At 41.3% G+C, this 12,500-nt stretch overlaps 1 long non-coding RNA gene across 1 annotated transcript; it reads right to left on the reverse strand.

Annotated features, from left to right (window-relative positions):
• Positions 1–8,687: 8,687 nt before the first annotated feature.
• Positions 8,688–12,354, reverse strand: LOC143285112 (uncharacterized). Its single transcript, XR_013055666.1, has 4 exons — positions 12,290–12,354; positions 10,512–10,595; positions 9,794–9,839; positions 8,688–9,015 (listed from the first exon to the last, which is right to left on the reverse strand). It is a non-coding gene; the product is annotated as an uncharacterized LOC143285112 (long non-coding RNA).
• Positions 12,355–12,500: the final 146 nt, after the last annotated feature.

The raw sequence follows: 12,500 nt of genomic DNA on the forward strand, positions 1-12,500 counted from the left end.
GGTCCCCACTGCACCTTAAAACAAAGCTTTCACGGTCTTTTTAAATTCTTATGCATGGGGTGATGCGGGATTTTCGGTCCTTAAAGAGTTTAAACTCCTCCCCCACACAAAGGAAAGAAGGGGGAAAGTGAAAAGGAAAGAAACAAAAGAAAATAGAAATCAAAGAAAGAACTATGGATAAAACTGACCACTTCATGCTCTGAACAGACAGCCTGCTTCTTATCTACCCGTGAAAAAGAGAACAGGGAAGAGAAAAGAGCAGCTTGAATCTCATATGATGATGAATTATGTAACATAAAGGTATAATTATGTGATACGAGACAATGCTGTGTCACAAGACAAAATGCAACACAACGCGATACAGCACAGTATGAGCCTATGTAATCTTCAAGAGGAAATAACCAGCTTGTTTGGGCTTGTTTGGGTGTTTTTTTCCTGTTCTTTCTTTTTTGTGATTATATATTCTTCCACTCACAGTTACATCTTAGATATTCGATGTGTGTCTGCTACGAGGAATGAAGGTCTATGCAGTGGAAAAGAAAATAAGCTTCTATTTTTTTTATTCCCTATTTTCTTTTAATGACTGATTGATGTCTCACTCACTATTTTCGGGTTTTTTGTTTGTTTGATTGTTTGGGTTTTTGTTGTTGTTGTTTTCTTTTGTCAATGACAGTTTTTCCTCTACTAAAGGAACTGCTACATACAGGAAGGATCTGTTGAGTTGTTGTTCTTTTCTGTTCGATCTTTTCACGCAAAGCTCACAGGGCTCTGAAAGATAAACAGGACCGGTGTACGTAGCTGTGTGTCTTCTACCTGGAATGGTGGAATGGCGGTGAATACTTTTTCTCCCTGTTTGTTTTGTGGGCCTACTGTACTCAGAAATTGCACTGACTCACGGCTGAGGTGTGGAGAACGCTTGCTTCTGGAAGTGTCAAGGGTTTACACTGAAGATTTGGGTGCAATTAGAACCTGGTTGGTGCGTGTGTGTGTGTGTGTGTGTGTGTGTGTGTGTGTGTGTTACAGTATATTTTCAGAATAAAATCTCTGAATGTGAGTAAGCGTGGAGGTATTTACCTCTCTGTGAGCTCGCGCGCAGGTGTATAAAGTGTCCACACACAGAGAATCAGTTGCAAACACTGATTTCTTATTTCTATGTTTATCGTGAATGATATTAAGTAACAGTTTCATTTACCATCGTAAGACAGTATTTTCAGCTTGTGTAGAGCTGCCCTTAGCAAAATGCCTAATGTACACAGATCTTACGTCTTCCTGCCGATAGTATTTTCAGTGCGTGTACAGCTGCCCTTAGCAAGAAGCCTAATGTACACAGATCCGATGTCTTCCTTTTGACAGTATTTTCAGTTCATGTAGAGCTGCCCGTAGCAAGACGTATCATAAATACAGATCTGATATCTTCCTTTTAACAGTATTTTCAGTGCGTGTAGAGCTGCCCTTAACAAGACGCCTAATGTACACAGATCTGGTGTCTTCCTGCCGACAGTATTTTCAATACGTGTAGAGCTGCCCTTAACAGTATGCACGACGAACATAAATCTAATGTCTTCCTGCCGACAGTATTTTCAGTGCGTGTAGAGCTGCCCTTAACAGTATGCACGACGAACATAAATCTAATGTCTTCCTGCCGACAGTATTTTCAGTACGTGTAGAGCTGCCCTTAGCTACAGAGGCCTAATGAACACAGCTCTGGTGTCTTCCCCTTGTTTTCTGGTGCTGCATGTTCCAGTCCGGTGACAACCTCATGTTGTGTGCAAGACTGTGAACAGTGAGACTGACATGGTGCTGTCATCTGATCTATATTACCAACTCTGCATTGCGGGCGGGTGGGTGGGAGGGTGGGGGAGGGGCCGGGGGGTGGGGGGCTGTTTTGTTTTGTAGTTTTATTTGTTTTGTTTGTGGCTGCACGAGTATCAGCATGTTGTATTCTGTTTATGTTGACAGGTGTGTGTCTTGGTCTTTAAACGATGTATTGTTTCATGGAAGCGCTGTGCTGCCTGCAGTCCTGAGTCATGCGCGATTTGGTTGACTCGATTTGATAAGCCAGATTGAATTGAATTGATTATGATATATTAATGTGTTATAAGTTAGATGTTTTTATTTTTTTTACATTTATTGCGTTGAAATTGTATTGTATTTGATACTTTTTTTTTGGTCACTTTTTGTTTCAGTTTTTGCTCCATTTTCTGTATTTTGTGTTTTTTGTTGTTTGGTTTTTTTTTGTTTGTTTGCTCTCAGTTTGAGGTGGGTTTTTTTTGTGTTTTGTTTGTTTCCATGTTGCCGCGGATGTTGATTCGTTCGTTAAATGATCACAGTCCACCCCCACCCCCCCCCCACCCCCCACCCCCGCCCCCCTTCTCGACTTCCGTTGATCTTGGTTAACCCCTCTGTCGTACTTTCTTATTCTTCGCTAATTCACTCATTCATTAGTTCATGCATGCATCTATAAATCATCGATTTATCCATACGTATTCAGTTCTCTTTTTATAGATCAGTTGCTAAAGCACGGGTGTTGTATAGAAGTTCTATTGGTGATTATAGCACTGAGTATGTGAGTAAGTATGTTTACAAAATGCGTTGTTGTCTTTCTTTTTTTAATTTTTTTTTATTTTTATTGTTGTTGTTTTGTTTTGTACGATTCGTTGTGTAATGCATTCGTCTGCAAACATAATCATGTGAGTGTCTTTTAAAAAAAAACACCATATGAAATATCAAATATCTAGGTTTGTATGTACAATACACTACATACGGCTTTCTTTTTCCTTTTTTTTCTCTTCTTGATTTGTACCTCTGCATTAACGCTGAATCACGCAATGTCTTGATGTACGAAGTATGAATGTAGTTATTAATTATCGTCAGAATGTGTTTTTATTCAGAGAATTGTCTTTTATTTGGTTTGCCAATATAATTCCAACTGGGCTAACATAAAACAAAACGTATTCTTGATCCGATTATTATTTAGTCATCATTATTATTGATTTGATGAGGACGATCTCAGACACGAGTTCACAGCAGTAGATTTCGTACACAAAATATTTTGTTTTATTATGATTTTTGTTTCTGGGTTAAGTGTCTGACACATTTGTACTGCTATATACTCAGCTTTGGTTTGTCATTTTTCGTTGTCTTGCACATGGCATTTATTGGGTTTTTTTTTTCAACAATCACTTCCAACGAGAGATAGGGGCTGTTCTGTTTTGTATGTGTTGTATACCAGCTGTACAGAACATTTGATATGTTAATTTGGATAGATGATGATGATGATGATGATGATGATGATGATGTGTGTGTGTGTGTGTGTGTGTGTGTGTGTGTGTGTGTGTGTGTGTGTGTGTCTGTGTCTGTGTCTGTGTGTGTGTGTTCAACAACAGCAGCAACAACAACAGCAACACACATCTATATACTACCGAGAGAAAAGTAATAAATTCGGTATGAAAATAATTTCAGTATGTCAGTTGCCTTCTCTACCTCCTTCTACTATACTTATCATGCTTTGTTTCCACTGTAACATTATTTCTTCATTTGATTTAAACACAGGCTGGCTCGTTGTTCCAAGAGCACACGTGTCTTTTGTTGTTGTTGTTGTTTGTTTGTTTGTTTGCTTGTTTGTTTGTTCGTTTGTTTTAATCCTGCCGATGCGGCCATCTGTACATATATGCATTGGTCTACCTACAAGTAGTTGTTTATTGTTTGATTTCCTTTATCATTAAACTCTCTCTCTCTCTCTCTCTCTCTCTCTCTCTATATATATATATATATATATATATATATATATATATATATATATATCTGTGATATCAGAGCGTTGATAATAATTTTTTGTCATTGTTATCAGAGCGCTGATATTACCATTGATGTGAGAGAATTGCTACTATCATTAAAAATCCCAATCCTAAAAAAACCCAAAAAAAACCCTGAACGAAGTAATGCATGCCGTGAAATTAATTAACAAATTTAATGTGGTTGTCTGCATTTCGTGTGCTAGTCAATGTACTTACTACTGCAGTGTACTGGGCAAGGGGAGACGATGTATCTACAGATTAAAGGTTTGTAAAATGCTGTACAGATGTTGGTACTTTTTTGTCTTTTTTTTTTTTTTTTTTTTTTTGTCTTTTTAATGTCATTGAGTGGAGAATATTTTTTTGTTTGTTTGTTTTCTATCTTTTGAATTTTGTTTATTTTGTTTCTTCTTCTTTTTTTTCTCCTCGTTTCGAATTATTTCCTTCTTTGTTATTTCCCTTTTTCTTTGTTGTTTCTTTTTTTATGTTTTCCTTTTTTTTTCTTTTTTTCTTTTTCTTTTTTTACCTCCTTGGCTTTCTTTGTATCTTCCTTTTCTTTGTTCCCTCCTCTCCTTCCATTTCTTTCTTTCTTTTTCTTCCCTCCATGTCTTCTTTCCTTCGTTTTTTTCCCCCTTCTTCTTCTTTCTTCCTTTTCTTTCGGTTTTTTTTTTTTTTTCCCCTCTTTCTCTTTTCCTTTTTCATACACGCCACACGGCATAGTTTTTTGTTTGGACCATACATCATTGAGAGTAAATGTCACCTTGTCTTCATCGGAGTTCGACCAACAAAAAAGAAAAAAAAAAAGACTTAAACAAAATGATTATCATCAATTAATGAATAAATCAGTTGAGCGACCAATTTAATTAATCAAATTAAAACAAAAATAAATTAAATGAAAGAAGGCATGTGAGTTTTCCATTGACCAATAAAATTGCAACAGCAGAAAAGAGAAAAAGAGAGAGAGAGAGAGAGAGAGAGAGAGAGAGAGAAACAGACTTATGAACAACAGCAACACCGAAGATACTGATTTGCCTTACCTTGACGTCTGTGGCTTCCCTCCCCTTGGAGCGTTTAGCTTCCCTCCCCTCATGTCTGTGACTTCCCCTCCCTTAAGGTCGGTGTCTCTGGGTTCACTCCCTTGATGCCTGTGGCTTCCCTCCCCTTGGAGCGTTTAGCTTCCCTCCCCTCATGTCTGTGACTTCCCCTCCCCTGGAGGTTAATGTCTCTGGGTTCATACCCTTGATGTCTGTGGCTTCCCTACCCTTCATGTCTGTGGCTTCCCTGCCCATGAGGTAGATGTCTCTGGGTTCACTCCCTTGATGTCTGTGGCTTCCCTACCCTTCATGTCTGTGGCTTCCCTGCCCATGAGGTAGATGTCTCTGGGTTCACTCCCTCGATGTCTGTGGCTTCCCTACCCTTCATGTCTGTGGCTTCCCTGCCCATGAGGTAGATGTCTCTGGGTTCACTCCCTTGATGTCTGTGGCTTCCCTACCCTTCATGTCTGTGGCTTCCCTGCCCATGAGGTAGATGTCTCTGGGTTCACTCCCTTGATGTCTGTGGCTTCCCTCCCCTTAATGTCTGTGCCCCCTCGTCCTCCCCTCCACCCCTCTGGCCCCAACCCCACCCCTCTCCTTCCCCGTTTGATGTCTGTGGCTTTTGTCTGGTTTCCCTCCCTTTGAAGTTGATGTCTGTGGTTGTCCATCCTTGATGTCTGTGGTTTCTGTCTCACTTCCCTGCCCTTGAAGTCGATGTCTGTGGCTTCCCTCCACTTGATGCCTGGCGTCCCTCCCTTGATGTTTGTGATTTCCCTCCCCTTGAAGTTTATGATTCCCCTCCCTTGATGCATGTGACTTCCCTCCCCTTGATATATGAGACTTCCTTCCCATTGATGTATGACTCCCCTCCCTTGATGTATGTGGCTTCCCTCCCTTGATGTTTATGAATCCCCTCCCTTTAAGTTCGTGACTCCCCTCCCTTGATGTATGTGGCTTCCCTCCCTTGATGTTTATGAATCCCCTCCCACCCCCACTCCCCACCCTCCCGCCCCCTCCCCCACCACCCTTGATGTTTATGACTTCCCTCCCTTGATGTATGTGACTTGCCTCCCTTTATGTCTGGAGCTCATTTTCAGCTTGTTTCAGTAAAGTGGCAAAGCGTCTGCCGTAAATTGATATATTTAAAAAGCACATGTATGATCTTCGTAGAAACGCGTTGATTAAGCCTTGAGAGTCTGTCCTAGGTTTGCGTGAAACATCAACAACAAAATAAATAAATGAATAAATAATAAATAAAATATAATAAATAAATAAACAGACATGTCTGTGGTTTTGCCAGAAGCGTGAAACTGCATGATTGTATTATTGTCCTCTTTTCACAAGCTTGGCTTCCGAGCCATAACTAGGTAAATAGCTATTTTAATGTAGGCTAACTCCAAAGACGGTGGTGCGGGGGGAAGTTGAGGAGGTGGGGGGTGGGTACACGTGCTTGCACAATTCTCATATAATTAGAGCTTACCTAATTGTTGACAATAGATCTTGGAAGAAGGCCACCAGTACATGTACGTTTACAATGCGGACCTTTCACGGGGTGGTACCGTAACTATACACCGATCACCTGTGCCTGTCTCATGACTGCTGACAGTACTGACATCCTGACACAGTTTTTTTTTTTTTTTTTTTTTTTTGCGTTAATGGGTGTTGTGGCTATTGCAGTGTTACAGAGACGCGCTCGCGGACAACTCTCTCTCTCTCTCTCTCTCTCTCTCTCTCTCTGTCTATATCAGTCTCTCTTTCTCTCTCTCACCTCTCTCTATTTCACTTCATGTTTCTTTTATTTATCTCTCAAACCCAAGTATGTCTCACAAGACAATGATGAAGTTTTATCCTAAAAAGCCATATACACTTTTTTTTCCTCTCGTCTAATTACAGATAAACTTTATCTTTCCGTGATAACATCTTTTTGTGCAAGTAGTTTTTTTTTATGAACAAGGACAGCAGTAAGTCTACTCAGACAAAACTAATCTTTCTATACACATATATACACACGCGATCGCTCGCGTGCACACACGCTGTGCTTAATGAGATCAATGAAATGAGGTAATGAGATAAATGAGAAGAAAACATCAGAAACTGACCGTAATGATCATTCGCTCCAGAAGGAACAGTCAACAACTGACACTGAGGAGGAAGGAAACAAAAGCAGGACCACTTGGTCCTTGTGTCGTCATATATAACTCACGTCACAGCAGATCATGACATCACCAAAAGTCCGTATGAACATGACTTCCCTTTCTTCTTCTTCTTCTTCTTCTTCACACGCAGGCCAGCGTTTACATATACATACGTATGCGTGCGTGCCTGCGAACGCGGAACACGCGCGCGCCCACACACACACTCAACTAAATTTGCATCATCAAGAGAGAGTGTAAAGGGGAGAAAGGGGGGGGGGGGAGCAAATACACGGACATGATAAACAGCGAAATAAGCCTGAACTGTGCCGCATCAGACCTTGATATTTGTATTTGTATTTCTTTTATCACAACAGATTTCTCTGTGTGAAATTCGGGCTGCTCTCCCCAGGGAGAGCGCGTCGCTACACTACAGCGCCACCCTTTTTTTTTTTTCTTTTTTTTTGCGTGCAGTTTTATTTGTTTTTTCTATCGAAGTGGATTTTTTCTACAGAATCTTGCCAGGAACAACCCTTTTGTTGCCGTGGGTTCTTTTACGAGCGCTAAGTGCATGCTGCACACGGGACCTCGGTTTATCGTCTCATCTGAATGACTTGCGTTCACTCAAGGTCTAGTGGAGGGGGAGAAAAATATCGGCGGCTGAGCCGTGATTCGAACCAGCGCGCTCAGATTCTCTTGCTTCCTAGGCGGACGCGTTACCTCTAGGCCATCACTCCACATTACATTTCCGTGATAACATCATTTGTGCAAGTAAGTAATCTTATCAACAATGACAGTAGTAAGTCTACTTGAAAAAAAAACAAAACAAAACAACAAACAAACAAACAAAAAACACGGATCTTTTTATGTACACATACACACGGGTGATAGCTCGCGTGCATACACTCTTGAGATAATGAGATAAATGAAAGAGAAACATCACTAACTGATCGTAATGATCAAACGCTCAGAACGAACACTGAACCACTCACATTGAGGAGGAAGAATATTGATGCAGGACTGCTGGTCCTTGTGTCGTCATATATAACTTACGTCACAGAATATTATGACATGACCGAAATTCGGCATAAAACATGACCTCTCTCTATCTCTTCTTCACACGCACGCACGCGCGCGCTTACATGCACACACGCATGCGTGCGCACGTGCGAACGCGGTACACACACACACACACACACACACACAAACGCCACGCACGCACACAAGCACACGCGCTCGTACGCACTTGCGCACGCACATAGAAACACACACACACACTCACACACATACACACAGACAAACCTAAATATGCGTCACCAAGACTAGGGAGCAAATACACATACATGATAAACAGCGAAATAAGTCTAAACTGTGCCGTAACTGCATCAGACTCACAAGAACAGGCTACTAAGAGTTCTTCTTACGATTACACCAGATCTTTCTTACCTGCGGCGAATCGGTTCATCCAAGATCTACCTGGACCTGACATTAGACACCAAGTCCAATGTACCACACCATAACACACTTCTACACGACTCCTCCCCCCCCCCCCACCTCCCGCCCCTAAATCCCCCGCCCCCCCCCCCCCACCCCCAACAATGATGATACCAAACCTCAATTATTTCCGTTGAAATTCATTACACCTCAGTAGCTGTCTTGATGACATCATATCTGCACAACCTTCAGAAGATCATGTCAGACGTGACGCCATTTTTTCCCCCTTTTGCAGCCACGCAAGAATATATATATATATATATATTATAAAAGCGTCACAATTAATATCCTCATAACATCACACTTCGGTAAGGAACATCCGTGCAAGCTTAACACCTTGAAATCCAACTCCTTTTTTGTGTGGCCAGTGCATCTACAACAGGAGTTAAAAGGAAGGTGTTGTGTGGTCACCAGGCTTGCACTCTGCAGTCAGCATTGTTGCCGCCCTTGTCAGTTGTTGCGCAGCACATAGTGAAGCCCACCACAACCAGGACCAGCAGAGGCAGAAGACAGACCCCTGTTCCGATCATCCACTGTGTCTGAAGTGACAGGGTCACCATGCTGCCCAAAACCAGCGTTTCAGTTTCAGTTTTAGTTTCAAGAAGATGTCTGAATGTGCAGACTGATCAATGCGCGCTACACCATATCTGATGGATATATAGATAGATAGATAGATACCACACACACACACACACACACACACACACACACACACACGATTAGGCCTACCCTGTATAAAACATTAGGCTAACATAAAAAACAACTTGAATAACACATAGTAAAGTGAAATATACCTCGAGGGAAAATTGGAACTAAAAATACACAAACAGAAAACCAAAGAAAGCAACTTGAATAATACATGGTAAAGTGAAATATACCTCGAGGGCAAATTTGAACTAAAAATACACAAACAGAAAACCAAAGAAAGCAACTTGAATAATACATGGTAAAGTGAAATATACCTCGAGGGAAAATTGGAACTAAAAATACACAAACAGAAAACGAAAGAAAAGAGAAACTGTCGTGATGGTTTTTGTTTTTATTTCTCTATTGGTTTATCCAGTATCATTTTATTTTATTCTATTTTTTGTCATTTAGTAAGAAGAATCTATTCAATACTTTATTCAGCTGACATTTAAGAGCATATTTATAAGAGCTGTGTGAGCTGAGAAATAGACTGGTGATCGGTTATTTGAGGCAAAGTCATTCCTGTATATGAAGCTACAGTTGCGATGACCTTGTATCTTCTATCATGCGTTCATCTGTGTGCATGAAAAAACGTAATGGAGTGTTCTGATTTACAGTAGATTTTTTTTTTTTTCAGCTATCGAACGCTTACTTTTCAGAGTCCTCTTTGACACTGTCTGAAACTGCCAGTGCAGAACCTGAAAAAAACAACAACACCAACAACATAATTATAGACGCACGCACGCACGCCCGTACTCACAAATACACACACATGCATACACACGCGTGCACGCACAAACATGCACTAGTACAACATATACACGCACATATGTGTGTGTGTTGTGAGTGTGTGCTTGTGTGTGTGTATTGTGAGTGTGTGCTTGTGTATGTGTGTATTGTTAGTGTGTGCTTGTGTGTGTGTATTGTGAGTGTGTGCTTGTGTGTATGTATTGTGTGTGCTTGTGTGTGTGTGTGCATTGTGAATGTGTGCTTGTGTGTGTGTGTGTGTGTGTGTGTGTGTGTGTGTGGTGTGTGTGTGCTTGTGTGTGTGTGTGTGTGTGTGTGTGTGTGTTCATTGTGAGTGTGTGTCTCTGTGTGTATTGTGAGTGTGCTTGTGTGTGTCTCTGTGTATTGTGAGTGTGTGTGTCTGTGTGTATTGTGACTGTGCTTGTGTGTGTGTGTGTTGTGAGTGTGTGTGTGTGTGTGTGTGTGTGTGTGTGTGTGTGTGTGTGTGTGTGTGTGTGTGTGTGTGTGTGTGTGTGTGTGTGTGTGTGTGTGTGTGTGTGTGTGTGTGTGTGAAGCCTACATGTGAATGCCCAATATTCGCCACCATCTTTGCCTGTAACAAATTCGAATCCTCAATAGCTTACCTGACATACAACAGCACAAAAGAAGCGTGGCCCATAGCATGTGTTGAACAGTGACCGTTTTGCCCACAATGACCATCATCGGATCTGTAACATTTCAATTCCAAATTGCTGTCACAAATTTCGGGGAGAAAAGAAGAAACCCATTTCTGATGCAAATAATGATGATGATGATGATGATGATGATGATGTCTTGAACGGGCGCAACAGCCGAGTGGTTAAAGCGTTGTACCCTCAATCTGAGGGTCCCGTGTTCTAGTCTCGGTAACGGCGCCTGGTGGAGATTTTCTTTACCGATCTCCCAGGTCATGTGCAGACCTGCTTGTGTCTGAACCCCCTTCGTGTTGATACACACACGGAGAAGATCAAATACGTACGTTGAAGATCCTGTAATCCATGTCAGTGTTCGGTGGATTATCAGTGGACACGAGAATACCAAGCATGGATCAGTCACGACAGTTATCGGCAAGACAATGTTGGTTGTGTAACAAAATGAAGAAAGAAGAAGTAGTAGTGAGTAGTAATAGTAGGAGGAGGAGGAGGAGGAGGAAGAGGAGGAGGGTAGGGGGGGTGGGTGGGGGAGCAGCAACAGTAACTACAGTAACCATCAACATTATTCGAAAACCCAAAACACATAACACCCATCACTGCATGTTCAACAGTATTCACTCTTCCGACAGATGTCTCGTCTCTATAATGTGATGTAACACAAGCTCCTACCTCTACCCTATATCATTATATTGCCATTGTATTGTATTTATCTTTTTATCACAACAGATTTCTCTGTGTGAAATCCGGGCTGCTCTCCCCAGGGAGAGCGCGTCGCTACACTACAGCGCCACCCTTTTTTTTTGTGTGTGTATTTTTTCCTGCGTGCAGTTTTATTTGCTTTTCCTATCGAAGTGGATTTTTTCTACAGAATTTTGCCAGGAACAACCCTTTTGTTGTCGTGGGTTCTTTTACGTGCGCTAAGTGCATGCTGCACACGGGACCTCGGTTTATCGTCTCATCCGAATGACTAGCGTCCAGACCACCACTCAAGGTCTAGTGGAGGGGGAGAAAATATCGGCTGCTGAGCCGTGATTCGAACCAGCGCGCTCAGATTCTCTCGCTTCCTAGGCGGACGCGTTACCTCTAGGCCATCACTCCACTCAACCCTTCCCTATTATCCCCCTTCCTCCATTTTTTTTTTTTTTTTTTTTTTTACACATGTACTTATTTTGTAAGGTATCTGCTTGCCACGTTCACATCTCATTCCTTTTTGACTAAATCAAATGCATGGGAATTTGTTGACTGAAAATATGTGTTAACCACATGACCTGTGGATTTTCTTTTCATTTGATTATTAATGAATGGTTTAATCGGTCCAAGATGTTGAACCTGATAAAAAAAAAAAAACAAACAAACAAAACAAACAAAACAAAACAACAACAAACGAAAAAAACTATGGGGCATTCATAAAAAAACAAAAACAAAAACAAACACGACAGAAATCACAGTTGTACATGGTGACAGCCAACCCAGAAAACACTTTCTTTTCCAAGGAAAGAAACATCAACACAGTAGCCTTTTTCTTTTCAATTTCTTCCATCTCTCTGTCTCTCTCTCTCTCTCTCTCTCTCTCTCTCTCTGCGAGATGATAATTTCTTTTGCTGCTTTCCAGCACACAGTTGGAAAATATAACGTAAACAAGACACATCAAATCAAACCAAAAGGAAAAAAAAAAGAGAGAGAAAAATAACAACAACAAAAACAACAAGAAGAAAAACACCCAAACTCACCCATCGTAAACTGTCTGTCAAGAACTGGTGCACTCTTGCTTCTCTTCAGTGACACGCGCGGTTGACCGACTGACTGGAAAACAAACTGTGCGGTGTTATTCTATTGATCACACACTGCCACGTGAGTCGCCGTTTCCTCGTCCTATCCCCACCAAGTTGTTAATTAAAGGTGTCATTTACACACATTGTAACTCCTTTCCAGTTCTCCCTC

Source organism: Babylonia areolata, chromosome 8 (genome assembly GCF_041734735.1).
Source record: "Babylonia areolata isolate BAREFJ2019XMU chromosome 8, ASM4173473v1, whole genome shotgun sequence".
Lineage (NCBI taxonomy): Eukaryota > Metazoa > Mollusca > Gastropoda > Neogastropoda > Buccinidae > Babylonia > Babylonia areolata.